This window comes from Eumetopias jubatus, unplaced genomic scaffold, assembly GCF_037043125.1.
Source record: "Eumetopias jubatus isolate StellerSeaLion01/CBP00866 unplaced genomic scaffold, mEumJub1_p1.0 scaffold_4, whole genome shotgun sequence".
Taxonomy (NCBI): Eukaryota; Metazoa; Chordata; class Mammalia; order Carnivora; family Otariidae; genus Eumetopias; species Eumetopias jubatus.
In genome coordinates, this window is record NW_028274810.1 from 161,608,133 (window position 1) to 161,616,361 (window position 8,229).

At 37.1% G+C, this 8,229-nt stretch overlaps 1 pseudogene; it reads right to left on the minus strand.

Moving 5' to 3' along the window:
* Positions 1 to 7,107: 7,107 nt before the first annotated feature.
* Positions 7,108 to 7,206, minus strand: LOC114216909 (U6 spliceosomal RNA; annotated as a pseudogene).
* Between the last annotated feature and the right edge of the window lie 1,023 nt (positions 7,207 to 8,229).

The window sequence follows — 8,229 nt, forward strand, 5'->3', positions numbered from 1 at the left end:
TCAGTTGAATCAATAGCCTTAAAATTTTCTCATCTGAAAGTTAGGGAATTAACTAGGAAGAATAGAACTCTGAAAACTAAAATGAGGACATCTGGTTGGAATCAGATAAAACAGTCTTCAACTCCCCAAGTCACTCTGAGTCTTTCTTGCCAGTGAAAATAGCTTTCTCACCTGTGTCTAAGGGTATGAGAATTTCTTTGCTTGAAGACCCACGACAAACTTGCCTTGGGCACAGGTCTTGCAAGGGGGATGTTCATGCTTTTCTCTATCCACCCCTTGTCATCATTTGACCCATAATTGGGCCAAATCTCAGCATGCTTCTGGAGTTAGGTACAGAGTATGATTCAAGAAGAAATAGAATTGCCAAGTTTGCTGATTATAATCCATAATCTAGGGAATGTATGTGGAAGTAGATTCTAAGGGTGTTAGACCAAGGCAGATTGAAACAACACTAGAAGGGTGGGACTGAATACATTGATATGGGTACAATTACTGAAATTCTGCATTGACTGTGCTAGCTCATGGAGTTGGAAGTGACTCTAACAATTTCTTTGGTTGGTTGACTGAACCCTAAATTCAGTGGTGGCCTGTTTTTAATGAGGCTGAGAAACCAGTGCTTCTTGATTGAACATGAGCAGCTATAAAATTGGTGGTGAGAATGGTCCTAGGTATGGTATTAAGAATTAAAAGGCCCACCAAGATGATGACACATACAATAAGGAGGGGATCACCTGCATTCTTGAAAAGGTCTGGGGTTGCTCTCCTTTGTAGCCAAGCATTACTCTAGATAATGTCATCTTTGATACAGATTGCTTGGTTTTAGTAGAGTTGATGGGATGTTAGGGTATCAGAAGCCAAGTGACCAGTTGAAGAAAGACAAGTAGGCACATTCATTAGAAAGGTCAGCAGGGACATAACAATAATCAGAACCTATGGAAAATTGATCACATTTCCTAGGAATGGAATAGATGGGAAGTCTATGAGAACATTGCTTGATTATAACAGAAAACCCTCTAGGACTAGCAATTAAGTGCTTGAGGAGGGTCATGGCCTTTCACTAGGTTTCCAGACCTAAACCTGTTCATAGACCCAGAGCTTTTTGACTGAAGGGAAAGTCAGGTTCTCTTGAGGAAAGAATCCTACAACGTTGCCATAGGTATAAACTGGGATCTAGCTTCAAGCTTGCGTAAATTTACTAGAGTGTCTCCGCATTAGGGGAAAATACCCAGACCTTTGGGAATTGCTAAACATTGGTTCTAAATTGTTGCTAATTCCTGGTGACCCCAAACACCATTGCAGCTGTGGTCAGGTGGTACATGGAGTCAACCTAGTTGTGATTCACAGTATACCCGGCTAGTTCATAGGCCCAATTCACTGTCCTGTCACTAGTTTCTGAATTCATAATTGGATTAGAAATACTTGACACTTGGAAGAATCCCCACATTGGCCTTTGACCCATGGGGTTAGGGCCATCATGGAAACTTCGGAACTTCTCTGCTCCTCACAATAGTAAACCGGAAGCAATACCACATCTCTGTAGGATCAAAGACAAAAAAATGAGAGGGGGTAATATCTAGCACACTCTTTTTTAGCTTGCCTGTTTGGCTTGTGCAGGAAGGAGTTGGATGGATTTTGGAGAATGACTGTGGATTATTGTGAATTTTATTAGGTGGAGACTGCAGTTGTTGTTGAAGATATAGTATCTTTACTAAAGAAAATTAACATAGATTCTGGCACCTGATATGCAGTTATTGACCTGGTCAGTGTTTTTTTTCTCCATATTGTAAGGACCACCAAAGGTATTTGCTTTACCCCTTCACTGTTTTGCCTCATTGTGTCAACGTGCCTGTTCTCTGCTACAATATAGTCTTCAGAGGTCATGATCGCTTTGATATTTGACAAAATGTCACTGTAGTCCCCTACATTGGGGACATCATGCTGACTGGATATAATATGCAACATGTAGTAAAGTACCTTTTTTCCCCCCTTCCACTGCCCTTCACCCCTTTTGCCCATCTCCCCACCCCATTCCCCTCTGGCAACTATCAGTTTGTTCTCTGTAGCTACAGGTCTGATTTGGCCATTTTTAAAAATGTGAGTATAGTTGACATAAAACGTTACATTAATTTCAGGTGTACAACACAGTAATTCAAGACGTTTATACATTATGCTATGTTTGCCACAAGTGTAGCTACCATCTGTCACCATGTAACACTGTTACAATATCATTGACTATATTCCCTATGCTGTGCCTTTTATTCCATGACTTATTCATGCCATAACTGGAAGCCTGTATCTCCCATTTTCCTAATCTTCAACCCCCTGCCCCCTGCAACCATCAGTTTGTTCTCTGTGTATATAGGTCTGATTCTGCTTTTTTTTTGTTGTTTATTCTGTTTTTTTTTTGTTGTTTATTCATCTGCTTTTTTTGTTGTTTATTCATTTTTGTTGTTTACTCTGTTTTTTTTTGTTGTTTATTCATTTGTTCTTTTTTTTATTCCACTTATGAGTAAAATCATATGGTATTTGTTTTTCTCAATCTGACTTATTTCACTTAAACATAATCCCCTCTAGGTCTATCCATGTTGTCACAAATGGCATAATCTCATCCTTTTTTATGGCTGTGTAATATTCCTGTGTGTTTGTGTGTATGTATACACAACAATGTGTGTGTATATATGTGTGTGTGTGTGTGTATGTATATACACACAACATCTTCCTTATCCATTTGTCTATTGATGGACAGCTGGGTTGCTTTCATATCTTAACTATTGTAAATAATGCTTGCTGCAATAAACATAGGGTTAGTATTTTGTTAGTAAAGTACTTTTTATGCCTTAGGAAGACATATGTGAGCCAGAAGGTGGGTGATAAACCCCCCAAACTTTCAGGAGACTGTCATCTTAGTGAAGTTTCTAGAAATCCAATGTTCAGGAACACATTGAGATATTCTCTCCAAGTTGGAGGACAAGTTGCTGCTATTTCTTGTGCCACTTATAAAGAAAAGAAAAAGGCATATTTGATAGACCTCTTTCTTTTAAAAAAAAAAGATTTTATTTTTATGTTAGAGAGAAAGAGAGTATGAGTGGTTGGAGGGGTAGAAGGAAAGGGAGAGAGAGAATCTCAAGCACACTCCCTGCTGAGCTCAGAGCTCAATGTGGGGCTTGATCCCATAACATGAGATCATGACCACAGCCAAAATCAAGAGTCAGACACTTAAACGACTGAGCCACCCAGGCACCTGATAGCCCTCTTTCTTTTTAAATTAAAGTTTTAGATTTAGTTTTAGATTTACAGAAGCCATGAACAGATAATACAGAAAATTCCCTTAAACTCCCTGACCCTCCACCCGCCACATCTAGTTTCCTTATTATTAAAATCTTGCATTACTCTGGTACATTTGTTACAATTAATGAACCAATATTGATACTTTATTATTAACTAAGGTCCATAATTTATTAAGAGTTCCTTAGTTTTAACTTAATGTCCTTTTTCTGTTCCAGGGTCCCATCAAGCATAACACATTAGATTTCATTGTCATGTCTCCTTAAGCTTCTCTTGATAGTGACAATTTCTCAGATTTTCCTTGTTTTGGATGATTTTGACAGTTTTAAGGGGTACAGTTTAGATGTTTTGTATAATGTCCCTTAATAGGGATTTGCTTGATGTTTATTTCCCGGTTAGGCTGGGGTTATGGATTTTGGGGTGGAAAACCACAGAGGTAAAAATGCCATTCTCATCACATCATATCAAGGGTATACACCATCAACATGACTTATCACTGTTGATGTTAACCTTGATCACCTGGCTGGGGTGGTGTCAGATTTCTCCACTATAAAGTTACTCCTTTCCCCCCCTTTCCTTTTGCCACCCATACTCTTTGAAAGGAACTCACTATCCACAGCCCAGACTTAATGGGTGGGGAGTTACGCTCCTTTCCTTGAGGATGAGATATCTACATAAGTTATTTGGAATTTTTCTGCACAGGAGGTTTGTTTCTTCTCCCTCATTCATTTTAAAATTTGTTCATTACACTACAGACCCATAGATCTTTATTTTATATTTTGGATTCTAATCCAATTCTATTTTATTTATTTTGATGCTCAGATTCTTGCAGCTTTGACCATTGGGAGTTCTTTCATCTGGTTCCTGAGTTCCTTTGACATATTACGTCATGTCATTGTGGGATGTTGTTTTTGTTTTTGTTCTCATTTTTGTTTTTGGAATATATCCCTACATTCTGGCATTAGATAGATGCTCCAGATTCATTTTGTGTTTAATTTTGCTTAAAGCGGTATGTTTGACAATGTGCCTGTCCAACACCTATTAATATTTCAGTTCAAAAGTATAATAGACAGGGGGCGCCTGGGTGGCTCAGTTGGTTAAGCAACTGCCTTCGGCTCAGGTCATGATCCTGGAGTCCCTGGATCGAGTCCCGCATCGGGCTCCTTGCTTGGCAGGGAGTCTGCTTCTCCCTCTGACCCTCCCCCCTGTCATGTGCTCTCTCTCTCTGTCAAATAAATAAATAAAATCTTTTAAAAAAAAGTACAATAGACGGTTACTCTGTGCTTAGTACTTTGTTACATGCCTGGTGTAATGTCATCTATTATTGTCTAATAAATAGATAATGATCATCCTCTTGGTTATCACTTATATGTTTATGCTCCTTCGCTTTTTACAGAGCTTCTCCATCTCCCGTGTACATCAGCTCATTTTTTAATGTCACAAAAATTTTCTGTGATATGTATGTTGGAATTATGATTTCTATTTCATGGATAATGAATCTTATCTTGACTTTTAACAGATGTTTTTAAAGGCGAAATTAAACTCTAGTTTATTGTAATGAGTGCAGACTCTGCTAAATGTATGGAGTCATTTGTTCAAATTCTCTCTAAAACAATTCTACAGGGTTTTCCTGATTATGGCAACATATGACCACAATGGATTTGTTTTGTTCTCTTCCACATTTATTTTCCACTCCCTTTCCCATTTCGAGCCATGAAAATAATAGAAAATTTCAGTTACATAAAGCCTTGCCATATTTCAACTCACTTCAGAATGTAATAATGTAAACTGAAGAAAACTCTACGGAGTATATTGCCATTGCTTCGCATCCCTTCTTAAGCATAAAATTATCCAGGAAATGAAATAAAATCCCCACATCACAATATGTAACATATCTGATGTAAACCAAGAATGTCAATAAAACTGTGAGTTATGGCATCAAATATGCTTTGACATAATTGTGTGGAGACTTTAAAAATTTTAGTGCTATCCTAGTCTTGCAAAATATGAACACCTCACTTTATGGTGAACTAATTGATGTTGCGATGATTTCCTTTCAAATGCCTTACTTTGTAAGGTGTAAATTGAGCTTGATTTAATTTTACTTTCTTTTTTGGAGGGGGATCTAGACCCTATAACTTCATGCATAGTTCATTTACTTTTATAGGATTATGTTTGATGGACTTTGAAATTATAGATCATGATCTTTCTTTTAATTAGAGAGAAAGCCTCCTTTTATCTACACTGCACTCTAGTGTTTGCTTGTGAACATCAAGGGAGAGCACTGAGGAGTGAGTTTTGCTACAGTGACCTGCACAATTAATAGCTTCAAAGAACCTTTAGGGAATATTCTGGGAAGGTGCATAACTCAACTCTATAGGCTTCTCTTGAGCTGAGCTGTCCCACTGAGCTATAAATAACAGATGATCACATTTAGACATTTTAATTGAACTGCTTTTGGCTTTCTTCAGGTTTTATGAGAAAAGGGCCTTACAATTCTCAGAAGTAAAAACCATGTTGTCACCATGTTGTCAGAATTCTGGAATTGAGTTTACTCTCAAGGAAGAATATGTTTAAACTAGAGTCAAGGTTGGTTGGTTTGTCACCTCAAATAGGTTCTTTTGGAGTCCATTGTATTTTGGAGACTCCGTTCATTTTCCCAGGCTCATTATTGACCTGATTTAAGGTGAATGCACCTGTATAAAAAACCACTACTTCATTACCACTGCTCATCATCACAACAGGGATATGTGTGAGGTGGAACTTCATAGCTACACAATTTTTGGAACGATGCGTGACACTTCATGCTACAAACAATTTCCTACTGAAGAACCTGTGATATGTTGGTATCATACGTAGGAACTGCCAAACCTGGAGCGAACAGTCATCCCACAGGTTGTCACCTGTCAATAAATTACCCAGGTCACTGTTGATAAACCTGGACTACAAATCCTACTCCATTTTCTACCTGTGACATTTATGGTTTGTCCAGGAAACAATCTGACACTTTCCCAAGGATCTTATGTACATTTTACAATATTTAAGTGATATATGGCAACAGCATTTAGTGTTGGTAGTTTCAGGAGATAAATCAGTTTGTGAAGGTGACATCTAATCTATTTAAGGGATTTAATTCATCAAAATATATTGATCTCCAACTATGTGCAATATACCTTCCATGAGATGGAGGATATGAATGATCTTTGTTTTCAAGGGGCCCAGAGTCTTATTTAAAAAAGTATTAAATAATAACTCAAGGGAGATTATTGGTACAATAATAATCAAAGTATATCTTTCAGGAGAGTATTTCCAACTGGGAATCAAAATGGTTTCGTGGAGGAGAAAAGGTCCTATTTATACAGTGCCAACCTTACATAGTCCTCAGAAAAATGATATGATGCCAGTATGATCCCCACTTTACAAGAAAGAAACTAAGGCTCAGAGAAGCTAAGGACTGGCCTAATGTCATAGGATAATGACAGATATTTAAATGGGGGTCACCTCTGATTCCCAAACCTCTTCTTTCTTTCAATTAACAATTATTAAGCTCCAAAAGTAGAGATGCCAAACCAATCTATAAACTGTTTTTATTTTAGACTTTCTTACATATGAATAAAACGGTAGCTCAGAATGTTTGAGTGACCTGGTTAGTATTAAATAGACAACAAATGGTGGATCCAGGATTTGTACGTAGGTCTTTTTTAACACTTTTATCACAGACACTTGTTTTCCTCTTCTTTTCTAAAAATTGTGTTATAAACATTGAACATGAGTCTACCTTCTTAAAAGATTTTTTAAGAGCACAATACAGTATCATTTTTTTAAAATATGGAATGCTTCATGAATTTGTGTGTCATCCTTGTGCAGAGCCATGCTAATCTCTGTATTGTTCCAATTTTAGTCTGTGTGCTGCCGAAACAAGTCTACAGTATTGTTAACTACAGGCACAGTAATGTACAGCAGATCTCTAGACCTTATTCATCTTGTATAATTGAAATTTTATACCCATTGAACAGTAACTCCCCATTCCCACTTCCTTCTTCCCCTTGTAATCACCATTCTACTCTCCATTTCCATGAGTTTGACTATTCTAGATACTTCATGTAAGTGGAATCATGCAGTATTTGTCCTTCTGTGACTGGTTTGTTTCAACAGCATAATGTCCTCCAAGTTCATCTATATCATCGCATATGGTAGGATTTCTTTTTTTTTTTTTTTAAGTTGAATGTGTTCCATTGGATGTGTATATCATGTTTTTTTTTTTTTTTTTTTTTATCCATACATCCATCAATGGAGATTTAGGTCATCTCCATGTTTTGGCTCTTGAATAATGCTACAGTAAACATGGGCGTGCACATATCTCTTTGAGATCCTGATTTCAATTCTCTTGGATAAATACCCAGAAGTGGGATTACTGATTAGATGGTAATTCTATTTTTAATTTTGGGGAACTTCATAATGTTTTCCATAGCAGCTGCATCATATTACATTCTCACCAATTGTGTATTATGGATAATTTTAAACACACATTGTGGAGAGAAAGGTACTGTGTGCCTGCATGTACCCATTATTCAGATTTAACACTCATTGGCTCACAGCCATGTTTGCATTCATTTGCACCACCTTTACTGTTTCTGCCCCCAAAATTCTCTCTCTCTCTCTCTCTCTTTTTTTTTTTTTCCTCAGATGACCCAGCAATTGCACTACTGGGTATTTACCCCTAAGATACAAATTAGTGATCCCAGAATTCTCTTGAAACAAGTTCCCAGACATCAGATTTCACCCATAAATATTTGAGTATATGTCTCTAACAAAAAAGAACTTCTGTTAAAGACCATAGTCATAGTGCCATGTTCGTACATAAAAAATTCTAGTAATGTTTTTATATCACCCAATATCCAGTCAGTATTTTTCTCATACATGTTTTATTTGTTTGTTTGTTTG